The sequence below is a fragment of the Scyliorhinus canicula genome, chromosome 1 (genome assembly GCF_902713615.1).
Source record: "Scyliorhinus canicula chromosome 1, sScyCan1.1, whole genome shotgun sequence".
Classification (NCBI taxonomy): Eukaryota; Metazoa; Chordata; class Chondrichthyes; order Carcharhiniformes; family Scyliorhinidae; genus Scyliorhinus; species Scyliorhinus canicula.
The window spans coordinates 118,034,802-118,050,627 of NC_052146.1; the positions used below are offsets into that span (position 1 = coordinate 118,034,802).

General features: G+C 47.9%; 1 protein-coding gene across 4 annotated transcripts in view; it reads left to right on the forward strand.

Moving 5' to 3' along the window:
• The first annotated feature begins 2,128 nt into the window (after nucleotides 1-2,128).
• Nucleotides 2,129-15,826, forward strand: part of LOC119966640 (stathmin-like) — a 71,325-nt gene continuing 57,627 nt past the window's right edge. The window contains exon 1 of one of the 4 annotated variants that reach the window (XM_038798709.1): nucleotides 2,129-2,415. The gene's annotated coding sequence lies outside the window, so the exon portion shown is untranslated. The other 3 variants (XM_038798716.1, XM_038798700.1, XM_038798723.1) reach the window with 3 other exon arrangements.

Genomic DNA, 15,826 nt, shown 5'->3' on the forward strand with positions numbered 1-15,826 from the left:
TTGGTTTCGTGACAACGTTGTTGTTGAGGTTTTCTTTGCACTTCAGCCCCACGCTCCTGATCTACGGACATTCAGTGCGGAGGGGGGCGGGGAAGGCGGAGGACCTCCTCGCGAACCTGCTCCTGGGCCTGGCCAAACTTGTCATTTATAGGTCCAGGCAGCGGGCGACCGAGTGGGTCGTCCAGCCTGACTGTCTATCCATCTTCATTCGCAGCCGGGTGTCCCTGGAGAGGGAGCATGTGATGTCCATGGGCACACTCGAGGCCTTCCGTGCTCGGTGTGCACCTTAGGGGTTGGATTGCCTTATCGACCCCGATTTTCACACTTTAATTTGACGGGTTTGTGATACGTTTTTGTTTCCTTTCTCGTTCCTTTTGGGCTGTGCTCCACTCGTTGTTTTGGGGCACTCCCCTCTTTTGTTTTATCCATCAGTTCCTTTATGTTCTTTTGTTTTGTTTTCACACCCAGCATCACACCAGTGTCAGTGGCGGATGCTGGCCTAATCCTGCACGTGTAGATAAAAGTGCAGGTCATAAACTCAAGAAAAACACAGAAAAACCAAAAAAATAATAAAAAAGAAAACCAAAACACATAAAAATTAGAGTAGTGAGACCCTATAAAAGGTCTAAACCAAACAGCAACTTTTAAATTAATTAACTGAATAAAAGAAAGACTAGACTTTAGATAAAAATGAACCCTTATTATCCCTCAGTCACCAAACTCTCACTATAGCACTCAAATGCACCCAAATTCAGCACTCATTGCAAAACATATTAGTTTTGGTCTGGTCAAATGTCAGACATTCTATGTCAAAATGTTCATATATATCCAAAGAGAAAGAATAATTTAATATGCAATTGTTCCAAGGGCCCTCTATTTACAAACATCTGTAAACCTGTAAAAGCTACTTGTCATAGGAATTACTAGATGGAAAAAAATCATCCAATGTATATTCCAGTAGTTGCAAGGTACAATGGAGTTGTTTGCTGCTATAATCAATTACAACAGACCCAGACATAACAAGGGAAATCCCCAGTGAAGGAGAACTTTGGGAGCAACAAAATTATATATGCCTTCCACAAATGCTACACATCTCTCAAATCACTCGTACTGTATTCCCAAATGTTACTTTTTAAAGAAAACCTTGCTGTATGTGTCATAACTTCTCCCATCTCCCTAGAGAGCCTGTGCGGTAGATTGGCTGACACTAACATTGTGTTGCAGGTTACTTTTCAAATGACTCCCTTACATGCAGGGAAGTCCCAAAAAATGTGCTTGTTAGGTGAATTGGACATTCTGAATTCTTCCTCTGTGTACCCGAACAGGCGCCGGAGTGTGGCGACGAGGCGATTTTCACAGTAATTTCATTGCGGTGCTGATGTAAGCCTATTTGTGACAATAATAAAAAGATTATTATTATTTATGACCTCTAGTTTTTACTGTCACAAATGAATGAGGTCATTGTGGTCAGCATTATTTTCTCCCTTTAAATTCTAATAGCATACATTGTGAAGTTGTGTTAATTATTATGAAATTACATGAATTACATGAAATGAAATGAAAATCGCTTATTGCCAAAAGTCGGCTTCAACTGAAGTTACTGTGAAAAGCCCCCTAGTCGCCACATTCCTGTACCAGCCTCCCCGAACAGGCGCCGGAATGTGGCAACTAGGGGGCTTTTCACAGTAACTTCATTTGAAGCCTACTTGTGACAATAAGCGATTTTCATTTCATTTGCTAAAGACCAGCCTTAACACCCTTCACCAACAACAGCTTGCCAACCCTACTCCTTAAATTATGCAATCCCATTGGCGAAAGAGGAATAATAATTATTATTGTGGCATCATCAATGTTGCAGGTTAGAAATTGTCAATCTGCATCAGAGCAGTTGACCTCGAGCTGTCCCTTCAATGTGCCCATTTACAGTACGGCCTAAGAATGGGGGGGTGGGAGTTCATATCAGCTGAGCACAGGTGTACCTCATGGTAACATACACATCATGCAGCGCGCGGTGAAAATCTCGCCATGACATTCCACTTTGAGCAACGCCACGGGTGATCCGGGGAGTGAGAGACACGTGCAATTCTTGTTTATTACGTGCGTCATTCAATGTCGCTCTCTGCTTTCATATCAAATTCGTGGTCGGGGAGCATTTAATCGGTGCTTGTTTTTCATGTGCAATCACTGAGATTGTAAGGAAACATCAGGTCAGGGTCCCTCAAAAGCACGTGAGCGGCACCAAAGGGGGAACCAAAAAGTGCCAAGTAGGGCGGTTTGACTTCAAATTAAAACGGCCGGGGTGTTGGATAAGCGTGTCAAAATGACTTAACTTCGAAGACACTTTAAGTTTAAAAAAAAATTAACTGGTGGTCGGGCGTTGACCGTTAAGCCGTTGGGCACGAGACATATTTGAAGGTAAGTGGGCGGGGCCGAGCGGCGCCGCGCGCGATCTCGGGGGTGGGGAGGAGGCAGTCGCTGTCGGGCTGAGGTAAAGGACATTTTGAGTGTCGAGGCGGCTCTGATAAAGTCCTTCCCCTCTGGACGCAACGCGAGGCTTATCGGTTGCTCGGTGTTTGCTGGGGGAAGGGGATGAGTTTACTTAACTTTGACTGTTGCTCCCTCCCCCACCCCATCAATTATCTTTGGCCTGGAATGCCCGTGTGTTTTACAGGGGCCAACAACTACAAAAATAGGTGTGTTTGTGTGGGGCTCTCTGCCCCTCCACTCGTCCGCAGTCTGACCGCAAGTGGATCCGTTTCGGTTGGGACTCGGCTGGCATTGGGTCCCCATTCCTCGTTGCTGTCCACATCCCCAATAAGAGGTAGTTGGAATTAATTGGAGAGGGACGCAGTGTGATGCTTCCTGTAGTTGGATAGGTTGGCAGTTACATTTTGTTTTTTTTGGGGGGGTGGTGGTGGTATGGTGGTCACATGGTTGTTTGATTTGATGTGTTTAACATCGACTGCAACTGGATGCAGTAAAACGAAAAACAGGCTTCCGACACAGGAGATGGGCCAACACTGTTTTATTGAACCTGTTGCTTGCTGTACATAATCTGCTGTGGGTTGACACTCTTATTAACCTGACTGATAACCTCCTACTGGCTTGACCAGACTAGCTCTCTATCACATGGTGATGATGTTCATTGGCCTGTGCACTGCGACTATCTCCCTGGCCGTGTCCTGTGAGAGAGGGAGAGCCTTAATGCTCTGTGGGCTTTATAGTGGTGGTGTCCTGTCTGGTGATTGGTTCTGTGTCATGTGTGTTCATTGGTTATCTTGTGTGTCAATTACTGCCTGTCTGCATCTCATGATATACATGAGTGGATATTATGACATCTCTCCCTTTTAAAATAAATTTTGGAACGTGGCTGTATGTACATGCATAACTATGTACAAGTGGGGAAAGAATGAACAGATGTGCATGGGAAGGTGTCTATCGCGTAGATACAGAGCAAACGGAACAAAATTTACAAGATTTAAGTCTGTAGATTCAGTCTTCATGGTGGGTGACGAATTCTTGTCGATCGCTGCAGAGGTGGAGGGGGTACGCTGGCACCTGGACAGGCAGGATGACTGCCACCTTGGTGGCCTTGTGGACAGGTGGGATCGCTGCTAGATCTGTGGCCTCGTGGTGCAAGACGTCCGGAGGAGGCATGATGACATGCGGAGAAGTGTGGCGGGTGATGGGCAGGGAACTTTATGCAGCGCCCTCCTGTTGCGCTGTAAAATGGAGCCATCAGCCATTTGGACAATGAAAGACCTGGGAGCAGCCTGTCTGACGACAACAGCTGGGGCTGACCAACCTCCCTCAGGCAGCTGAACACGAACAACATTGTCTGGAGCCAGCGCAAGCAGATCCGTGGCATGAGCATCATACATGATCTTTTGCTGGTCCGCAGCACCGTGAGGTTGTTGAGATCTGGAACGTGGATGGCTGGAACAATCGTCTTCAGGTTGCGGTTCATGAGCAACTGCGTTGGAGACAAACCAGTCAACAGAGAGGTTGCCCTGTATGCCAATAGCACCAGGTTGAAATTCGAGGCTGAGGAGTCTGCAGCCTTGCACAGCAACCGCTGGACAATATGGACCCCTTTTTCGGCCTTCCTGTTTGAATGCGGGTAATGGGGACTGGATGTGATGTGATCATGCAAAGTAGGACAACTCTTGATGTAGAAACATGGACCGTTGTCACTCGTTACCGTGAGTGGTATCCCATACCTGGCAAACGTCTCTTTGCAGGCTTTGATGACGGACTTGGACCTCTGACGGACTTGGACGTGAGGTCCGACAGTTTCACCACTTCCGGGTAACTGGAGAAGTAGTCGACCAGGAGCACGTAATCACGCCCATTGGTGCGAAAGAGGTCTATCCCCACCTTGGACCACGGAGAAGTCACAATCTTGTGCTGTTGCAGCGTTTCCTTGGGCTGAGCTGGTTGAAACTTCTGGCATGTTGTACAGTTGAGGACTGTATTGACAATGTCCTGGCTAATGCCAGGCCAGTAAACTGCCTGCCAAGCTCTGCTCTGCGTCGACATTTCTCGATCCCCCAGGGACCCTCGTGGATCTGTCTGAGCACCATGTTTTGCATGCTTTGGGGAATGACAATTCTAATAATTTAAGAAGGATCCCCTCATCAACCGTCAGCACGGCTGCACCTGTGCTTCAATGTGGCGAATTAAGTTGCCCTGCTCACACGGCGTGGTGACAGATCGGGATAGGGCATCCGCGACGATCAGCTCCTTACCTAGTGTGTAGATGAGTTTGAAGTCATATCGGCAGAGACAGAAGAATTTGTTGCAGCCGAGGTGTCATGTCATTTAAATCCTTTTGGATTATGTGGACTAAAGGCCTGTGGTCTGTTTCAACCGTGAACTTTGGCAGGCCGAATACGTAGTCATGAAACTTGACTATTCCTGTCAGGAGACCCAGCACTCCTTTTCGATCTGGGCATACCGTTGTTCGGTCGGAGTCATGGCCCTGGAGGCGTATGCCACTGGAGCCCAGGACGAGGAGTCGTCTTGCTGGAGGAGCACCGCCCCAATGCTGTCCTGGCTTGCGTCTGTGGCTATCTTGGTATCCTTGGTTGGGTCAAAGAATGCCAGTACTGGGGCTGTGATGAGCTCAAGCCACTCCGCTTGATGTGCGGGAAGCCACTGGAAGACTGTCGACTTTTTTACGAGATGCCGGAGGGCTGTGGTGTGGGATGCCATGTTGGGAATGAATTTTTCGAGAAAATACACCATCCCAAGGAAACAGGACCGCCTTTTTATCCTCTGGGGTCTTCATGGCATTGATTGCCAGCACCTTGTCAGCGTCAGGTTGCACACCCTGCTGTGAAATGTGGTCACCCAGAAACTTGATAGCGGACCTAGCAGATGAGCATTTGGCCCTGTTGAGCTGGAGGCCGTTTTCATGTATCCTCTGGAAAACTTGTTTGAGGCGAGCGATGTGATCCTCGGGCGTCATGGACCATATGATCACGTCGTCCACATAGACTCGCATCCCCTCGATGCCCTCCAGCATTTGCTCCATTATGCGATGAAATACTTCGGAAGCTGATATACCAAAACTGTGTCTATATAAACATTTCTGGAACAAGCCTTTCCATTCCATTCACCTGAAGAAGGAGCCGTGCTCCGAAAGCTCGTGTTTGAAACAAACCTGTTGGACTTTAACCTGGTGTTGTAAGACTTCTTACTGTGATATACCAAAAGGCATGCGGTTGTAGCAATACCTGCCGAACGGAGTGTTAAACGTACACAGCTTCCGACTGGACTCGTCCAGCTGTATCTGCCAGAACCCACGGGAGGCGTCCAGCTTGGTAAAGAATTTGGCATGAGCCATCTCACAGGTTAACTCTTCACGCTCCGGGATCGGGTAGTGCTCGCGCATGATGTTGCTATTCAGGTCTTTGGGATCAATGCAAATGCGGAGTTCACCAGAGGGCTTCTTGACGCAGACCATGGAGCTGACCCAGTCTGTTGGTTCCGTGACCTTTGAGATGATACCCTGGTCTTGGAGCTCTCGTAGCTGCGTTTTCAGACGATCCTTGAGAGGAGCCGGCGTGGTGCGTGGATGACTGGGATGGCTTTCAGTTTGAGCAATATCTTGTAACGATATGGGAGCGTGCCCATTCCATCAAACATGTTGTGGTATTGCGTGAGAATGTCGTCTATCTCAGCCTGGAGATTAACATTGGGCGAGGCAGTCGCCGGTGTCGAGGACATGGCATGCGCGCTGGACCAGATTTAGGAGTTTGCATGCGCGAGCACCGAGCAGGGATGCCTTGTCATGCAGGACGATCTCGAATCGTAACGTCACTTTGATTGCCTTGTGCGATACACCTAGCTGACACGATCCACTGGCAGCTATGGCATTGCCATTGTAGTCAAGGAGTTGGCAGGCTGTTGGAAGAATGCTAGGTTGGTCTCGGATGCTGTTGAGGTCCGACTGTGATATGAAGTTTGCAGATGCGCCAGTGTCCAATTTAAATCTGATGCGAGACTGGTTGACCGTGACGACAACACACCACTTGTCGTCAGGATCCACAGTGAGGATTGAAAGACAGTTTGCAGGCACGGTGGAGGCCAGCTCTCGCGTGATGATTATGCCCACCCGGTATGGAGACTCTAGGCAGTCAGCATCGGGGTCCGTTGGGCTGTCGGGATCTGAATCCTGCATGCCTTGTTGTACGCAGCGGACACGTCTGCGCTGCAGCTGGGATCGCTGGCTGTTGGTCGGTGGAGCGGACCTGCAGAAAGCTTTCCACACTGTAGACATCGCCTTCCTTTGGCTGGACATTGCCACTTTAAATGGGCGGAGCCACAATTTGGACACATAAGAACATAAGAACTAGGAGCAGGAGTAGGCCATCTGGCCCTTCGAGCCTGCTCCGCCATTCAATTAGATCATGGCTGATCTTTTGTGGACTCAGCTCCACTTTCCGGCAAGAACACCATAACCCTTAATCCCTTTATTCTTCAAAAAACTATCTATCTTTACCTTAAAAACATGTAATGAAGGAGCCTCAACTGCTTCACTGGGCAAGGAATTCCATAGATTCACAACCCTTTGGGTGAAGAAGTTCCTCCTAAACTCAGTCCTAAATCTACTTCCCCTTATTTTGAGGCTATGCCCCCTAGTTCTGCTGTCACCCGCCAGTGGAAACAACCTGCCCGCATCTATCCTATCTATTCCCTTCATAATTTTAAATGTTTCTATAAGATCCCCCCTCATCCTTCTAAATTCCAACGAGTACAGTCCCAGTCTACTCAACCTCTCCTCATAATCCAACCCCTTCAGCTCTGGGATTAACCTAGTGAATCTCCTCTGCACACCCTCCAGCGCCAGTACGTCCTTTCTCAAGTAAGGAGACCAAAACTGAACACAATACTCCAGGTGTGGCCGCACTAACACCTTATACAATTGCAACATAACCTCCCTAGTCTTAAACTCCATCCCTCTAGCAATGAAGGACAACATTCCATTTGCCTTCTTAATCACCTGTTGCACTTGTAAACCAACCTTCTGTGACTCATGCACTAGCACACCCAAGTCTCTCTGACGTCAGGGCGTTCCGTGTGCCATCGCGCATGCCCAGTGCGGTCAGCCAGTGTTCGCACATGCGCAACGGGGTCTTCGGCCTTGTCGTCCACCCTGTCGTGGCGCGCATGCGTAGGGACCTGGGAAAAGCGCGCAAAATGGCCACTCTCCTCGATGCTCAGGCCTTGCATTTTTGCAATGGCCTGCATCCTTTCTGCCTCTTGGGAGACTAGTTTTGCATTTTCCGCCACTCTGATGCCGGAGTAACGATTCCTGGCATGCTCATGGACAACGCATGTTTCGATGGCGACGGAGAGAGTCAACTGTTTGATTTTGAGGAGCTGCATCCGCAGGGAGTTGAACTGGACCCCGAAAACGATCTGATCCCAGATCATGGAATCAGCCGTCGAGTCATAATTACATGACTGGGGCAGCACGGTGGCCTAGTGGTTAGCACAACCGCCTCACGGCGCTGAGGTCCCAGGTTCGATCCCGGCTCTGGGTCACTGTCCGTGTGGAGTTTGCACATTTTCCCTGTGACTGCGTGGGTTTCTCCCCCACAACCCAAAGATGTGCAGAGTAGGTGGATTGGCCATGCTAAATTGCCCCTTAATTGGAAAAAATAATTGGGTAATCTAAATTTAAAAAAAAAATAATTACATGACTGCACGAGGATGCGGAGATGGGTCAAGAAGGACTGAAAAGGTTCATCCTTACCCTGAAGCCTCTGTTGGAAGATGTACCGTTCAAAGCTCTCATTCACCTCAATGTCGCAGTGGTTGTCGAATTTCAGCAGAACTGTCTTGAACTTCGTCCTGTCTTCGCCATCAGCAAACGTGAGCGAGTTATAGCTGTGGATGGCATGGTCCCCCGCAGTCGACAGGAACAGCGCGATGTGTCGGGCATCCGATGCTGCCTCGAGTTCGGAGGCCTCGATATACAGGAGGAACTACTGTTTGAAGACTTTCCAGTTGGCGCCGAGGTTGCCGGAGTTCTGGAGGAGGTTGGATCTTTTCCATGCCGCTGGATGGCTGCGTGCTGGTCGTTGCAGATTCACTCGAGTTAGGTTCGTTAGAGTTAATAGCTCTCTGGTACCATTGTGTTACGTGTGTTGGTCTAACATCGACTGCAACTGGATGCAGTAAAACAAGAAACAGGCTTCCGACACAGGAGATGGTCCAACACTGTTTTATTGAACCTGTTGCTTGCTGTACATAATCTGCTGTGGGTTGACACTCTATTAACCTAACTGATAACCTCCTACTGGCTTGACCAGACTAGCTCTCTATCACATGGTGATGATGTTCATTGGCCTGTGCACTGCGACTATCTCCCTTGCCGTGTCCTGTGAGAGAGGGAGAGCCTTTTGGAGGGAGAACCCTGTGGGCTTTTTAGTGGTGGTGTCCTGTCTGGTGATTGGTTGTTCTGTGACGTGTGTGTTCATTGGTTATCCTGTGAGTCAATCACTGCCTGTCTGCATCTCATGATATCCATGAGTGGATATTATGACATGTTTGAAGGCACTTGATACCTTGAAAGGAGAATATTGACAAATAAGTTGTCAGGCCAAATTCAACACTTTTCCTAATGGGTTGAGATGTTTGTCAAATTTGTGACAGTTTAAAGGTAACACCAGTACCGTCTGTTTAGCGAAAACTGGTAACCTGCTCCTTTTTAGAAGTTGGCCTTTTTCCATTGTGATAATTTAACTGGCCATCATTCTACTTTGGTAGGTGTTGGTCAAACTTGAATGAGCTTGCTTGACAAAACTTCCCTTTGAGAGGATCCTGACCAAAGCTTTTCAGTTACATCATTGAAATATATCTGTTTGAAGATGTACCCTTAGTATGAACTTGGATTTTGAAGTAGTATTTGCTGCTAGAACCGCAGTGTACAGTATCAAAGGCTACACAATGGGGATGTGTACTGTAACTGCCTCTGTTCCTGTTATTTTAAAGTGGAAAATCGTGCTGTTTCCCCCAAAGTACAATAGAGAGACCACTGGGAGCCAAAGAAAATCATTCCACGAGACTACTTTTTTGTTGCTGTTTGAAAATGTTTCTCAAACCCACATTTGACAAGTGCTCTAATGTGATGTGTTTGTATTAATTGATCATTATTGAATATAACCTTTCAAATGTTCACTTTTCCTAGTGATCAAGGATATGCACATTTTAAAATAATGTTCTCAAGTACATGACCTTGTTGCCTATTTCTTCATCTGGAATGACAGATAACAGTCTATAAAATATGTTGTGGCTTGTTTAAGAAATTAGGCTGGCTTGAAGTGGGTGGAGATGCCCCTCTACCTCTTGGCTATTTTTATAAAATGCTCATTTAACCCACCATCCACTTCCTTTTAAAAACTTTTAAAAATGTATTTGCAGGAAGAGAGTGTTACTGGTTAGACCGGCATTTATTGTCCATCCCTAGTTGCCCTTCAGAAGGTGGTGGTGAGCTGCCTTCCTGAACTGCTGCAAAGCCTAAGGTGTAGGTACACACACAATGCTGTTAGGGAGGGAGTTCCAGGATTTTGACCCAGCGACAGTGAAGGAAGGTGATAATTTTCAAGTCGGAGTGGTGAGTGACTTGGAGGGGAACCTCCAGGTGGTTGGGTTCCCAGTTATCTGCTACTCCAGGTTGATAGGGTTGTGAAGAAGGCCTATGGTGTGTTGGCCTTTATTGGTAGAGGGATTGAGTTCCGGAGCCATGAGGTCATGATGCAGCTGTACCAAACTCTGGTACGGCCGCATTTGGAGTATTGCGTACAGTTCTGGTCGCCTCATTATAGGAAGGACGTGGAAGCTTTGGAACGGGTGCAGAGGAGATTTACCAGGATGTTGCCTGGTATGGAGGGAAAATCTTATGAGGAAAGGCTGATGGACTTGAGGTTGTTTTCGTTAGAGAGAAGAAGGTTAAGAGGTGACTTAATAGAGGCATACAAAATGATTAGAGGGTTAGATAGGGTGGACAGCGAGAGCCTTCTCCCGCGGATGGAGGTGGCTAGCACGAGGGGACATAGCCTTAAATTGAGGGGTAATAGATATAGGACAGAGGTCAGAGGTGGGTTTTTTACGCAAAGAGTGGTGAGGCCGTGGAATGCCCTACCTGCAACAGTAGTGAACTCGCCAACATTGAGGGCATTTAAAAATTTATTGGATAAGCATATGGATGATAAGGGCATAGTGTAGGTTAGATGGCCTTTAGTTTTTTTTTTCCATGTCGGTGCAACATCGAGGGCCGAAGGGCCTGTACTGCGCTGTATCGTTCTATGTTCTATGTTCTATGTTCTTGTCCTTCTAGATGGCAGCGGTTGTGGATTTGGAGGTGCTGTCTAAGGAACCTTGGTGAGTTATTGCTGTGCGTCTTGCAGATGGTACACACAACTGCCACTGTTCGGTGGTGGAGGGTTTGAATGTTTGTGGAAGGGGAGCAATCAAGCGGGCAGCTTTGTCCTAGATGATGTCGAGCTTCTTGAGTGTTGTTGGAACTGCACTCATCCAGGCAAGTGGAGAGTAGTCCATTACACTCCTGACTTGTGCCTTCTAGATGGTGGACAGATTTTGGGGGGTCAGGAGGTGAGCTACTTGCCGTCTGATTCCGAGCTTTTGACCTGCTCTGGTAGCCACAGTATTAATATGGCTGGTCCGGTTCAATATTTGATCAATGGTAGCCCCAGGATGTTGATTATGGGGGTTCAGCGATGGTAATGCCATTGAATGTCAAGGGACAATGATTAGATCCCCTCTTGTAGAAGATGGTCATTGCCTGGCACTTGTGTGGCACAAATGTAACTTGCCAGTCCAAGCTTGGATATTGTCCAGGTCTTGCTGCATTTGGACATGGACTGCTTCATTATCTGAGGAGTTGCGAACATTGTGCAGTCATCCGAGAATATTCCCACCTTGTGATGGAAGGGAGGTCATTAATGAAGCAGCTGAAGATGGTTGGACGCTATCCTGAGGAACTCCTGCAGTGATGTTCTGGAGCTGAGAGGATTGACCTCCAACCACCACAGCCAACTTCCTTTGTGCCAGGTATGACTGAAACCAGCAGAGAATTTTGCCGATTCCCATTGACTCCAGTTTTGCTAGGGCTCCTTGATGGCATACTCGGTCAAATGTTGTCTTAAAGTCAAGGGCAGTCACTCTCTCCTCACCTCTAGCATTCCTGATCAACTCCTCCTGGTGCTCGGATATGGTGTCCCTAGCATGCAATTGCTCCCCAGACCTAGAATACTTAACCGTGAAGTGTCTCCCCTTCTACCTCCCACGTGAATTCACCTCTACTCATCACAGCAGTCTCCCCGTGTCTGCGTGGGTTTCGCCCCCACAACCCAAAAATGTGCAGAGTAGGTGGATTGGCCACACTAAATTGCCCCTTAATTGGAAAAAATAATTGGGTAATCTAAATTTATAAAAAGAAAAAAAAAATCACAGCAGTCTACATCCCACCACAGATGGAAGTGAAGAAAGCACTTGACGAACTACAGTCCACCATCAACAACCAAGAAACAAATCACCCCAAAGCCCTGACAATCTTGGCTGGAGACTTCAACCAGGCCAACCTCAGGAAAGTCCTACCCAAACTCCATCAACATATCTCCTTCTCCACCAGAGGTGCAAATACCCTGGACCACTGCTACACGAGCATCAAAGGAGCCTACCGCTCCATTCCCTGACTTCACTTTGGCAAATCCGACCACAAGTCGGTATTCCTACTTCCGGCTTACAAACAGCAACTCAAGCGTGCAGAGCTAGTCAAGAAAACCGTGCAGTGCTGGTCCGAGGAATCTGAGGACATCCTCCCCGACTGCTTGGAGACTGAGGACTGGTCCATATTCAAGGCCGCGGCAGCTAACCTGGACGAGTATGCAACCACCGTCACAGACTTCATCAGTAAGTGTGTCGAGGACTGTGTACCAAAGAAGACAATACGGGTGTTACCCAATCGGAAACCCTGGCTCAACCAAAAGTTTCACTCCCTGCTGAGGTTCCGGACGGAGGGGTTCCAAATCTGACAACCCTGACCTATATAAGAAATCCAGATATGAAGTACGGAAAGCCATCAGGAATGCAAAAAGGCAATACCGCATCAAACCAGAGTCCCAGGCCAACAACACTAAGCCACGACGACTATGGCAGAGCCTACACAAGATCACAGGCGACAAAGCAAGGCCAGGCGGAATATCTGGGGAATATCTGGGGCTGGAGCATCCCTACCCAATGATCTGAACAAGTTCTATGCCCACTTTGAGCAGCCAGCCAATGTATCAGTGCCACCCGCCCCAACAGCTCTGGACACACCAATACCCACTATTACAGCCTCAGAGATAAGAACTGCCTTCTTGAAAGTGAATCCGCAGAAAGTGACGGGCGCCGACAGAGCACTCAGCCTGTGCAGACCAGCTGGCGAGTGTATTCGCAGATATCTTCACCACCTCACTCCTCCGCTCTGAGGTCCCCACGTCCTTCAAGAAGACCACCATAATACCAGTACCAAAGAAGAACAAGGTAGCCTTTCTCAACAACTACCGACCGGTGGCCCTAACGTCTGTTATCATGAAATGCTTCGAGCAGCTAGTCATGAGACGGATCACTGCCAGCCTTCCAGACAGTCTCGATCCACTGCAGTTTGCCTATCACCGCAACTGGTTCACAGCAGACGCTATATGGGGCTGTTTAGCATGGGGCTGTTCAGCACAGGGCTAAATCGCTGGCTTTGAAAGCAGACCAAGGCAGGCCAGCAGCACGGTTCAATTCCCGTACCAGCCTCCCCGAACAGGCGCCGGAATGTGGCGACTAGGGGCTTTTCACAGTAACTTCAGTTGAAGCCTACTTGTGACAATAAGCGATTTTCATTCATTTTCATTTCATCTCACTGGCTCTGCAATTAACATTCGAACACCTCGACAACAAGGACAGCTATGTAAGACTGCTGTTCGTAGACTACAGCTCCACCTTCAACACAATTATCCCAACAAGACTCGCAATCAAACTCCGCAATCTTAGACTTGATTCCTCCCTGTGCAGCTGGATCTTCGACTTCCTCACCAACAGACCGCAATCTGTCAGGATAGGCAACAGCACCTCCTCCATAGTAGTCCTCAACACCGGAGCCCCGCAAGGATGTGTGCTCAGTCCTCTATTGTACTCCCTATACACGCATGACTGTGGCAAGATTTAACTCCAACTCAATCCTTAAATTTGTGGATGATACGGCTGTAGTGGGCCACATCTCAAAGAACGACGAATCAGACTACAGGAGGGAGATAAATCACTTGGTTGCGTGATGTACCGAAAACAACCTCGCTCTAAATGTTGGAAAGACCAAGGTCATCGACTTCAGGAAGCGCAGCACAACGCACACTCTCGTCTGCATCAATGGCTCCGAAGTGGAGATGGTCGATAGCTTTAAGTTCCTGGGGGTCAGCATCACCAACAGTGTGTCCTGGTCCACTCACGTTGATGCAACAGTCAAGAAAGCCCAACAATATCTCTACTTCCTACAGGAGCTAAATAAATTTGGCATGTCTGCATCGACTCGCTCAAACTTGTACAGATGTGCGATAGAGAGCATCCTATCTGATTGCATCACAGCCTGGTATGGCAACTGCTGGGTCCATGATCGCAAGAAACTGCAGACTGTAGTGAACTCACCCCAACGCATCACACAAACTTGCCACCCCACATTGATTCTGTATACACCTCTCGCTGCCTCAGGAAGGCAGACAGCATTATCAGAGACCCCTCCCACCCAGGCATTGCCTTCTTCCAGACCCTTCCATCAGGCAGAAGGTACAGAAGTCTGAAGACTCGCACATCCAGACATAGGAACAGCTTCTTGCCCACAGCTACAAGACTCCTCTACGACTCTCCCCCGGAATTATCTGTTCCCTGTAAGAACACTATTCACGACGCCCTATGCTGCTCTTGCTCATGTATTTGCTTTGTTTGGCCCCTTGTTCCGCTCTGTAACCAATCACTGTTTTGTTGATGTACAATTTGTCAATGTTCTCTGCTGATTATTGTTGTGTCTACTATGTACGTACTGTGTACGTTCCTCGGCTGCAGAAAAATACTCTTCACTGTACTTCGGTACATGTGACAATAAATAAAATAAAATCAATCAAATCAGCTCTTTTGTCCTTGTTTGAACCAAGGCTGTAATGAGGTCAAGAGCTGAGTGACTGGCAGAACCGAAACAGAGCGTCCATGAGCAGGTCATTGCTGATTGATAGTACTGTTGATGACTCCTTCCTTCACTTTGCTAATGATGGAGAATAGACTGGTAGGGTGGTATTGACCGGGTTAGATTTGTCTTGTTTCTTGCCTACAGGACGCACTTGGGCAAGTTTCCACATTGCCGAGTAGATGCCAATGTTATACCTGTACTAAAACAGCTTGGCTAAAGGTGCAGCAAGTTCTGGAGCACAAGTCTTCAGTACTTCTGGAGCACAAGTCTTCAGTACTATTGGATATCAAGAAACCATGGCAGCAGACTGCTGTCTCACAGACTAGCCAAGCAACAGTCTGACAGTCATACTCACAGAATAATACCTTACAATGTTCCAGACACCACTGTTCAACCACAATCTGCAACCTCATGACCTGCATAACCCCCACTCCACCATTACCACCCATGCCAGAGGATCAACTCTGGTTCAATGAAGAGTGCAGAAGGGCATGCCAGAAGCAAATCCAGGAATACAGAAAAATTAATGTCAACCTGGTGAAGCTACAACACAGGACTACTTATGTGCAAACAGCATAAGCAGCAAGTAATAGACAGAACTAAGTGATTCCACAACAAAAGCATCAGATCCAAGCTCTGTAGTCCTGCCACATCCAGCCACGAATGATGGTGGACGATTAAACAACTCACTGGAGGAGGCGCCACAAATATCCCCATCCCAGGGCAGCACGGTGGCCTAGTGGTTAGCACAACCGCCTCACGGCGCTGAGGTCCCAGGTTCGATCCCGGCTCTGGGTCACTGTCCGTGTGGAGTTTGCACATTCTCCCCGTGTCTGCGTGGGTTTCACCCCCACAACCCAAAAAATGTGCAGAGTAGGTGGATTGGTCACACTAAATTGCCCTTAATTGGAAAAAATAATTGGGTAATCTAAATTTATAAAAAAAAAGAAGAAAAAAATATCCCCATCCCCAGTGATGGAGGAGCCCAGCACATATGTGCATTCGCAACAATCTTTAGCCAGAAGTGCAGAGTGAATGATCCATCTCGGTTTCCTCCAGAGGTCCCAGCAAAACAAATATCAGTCT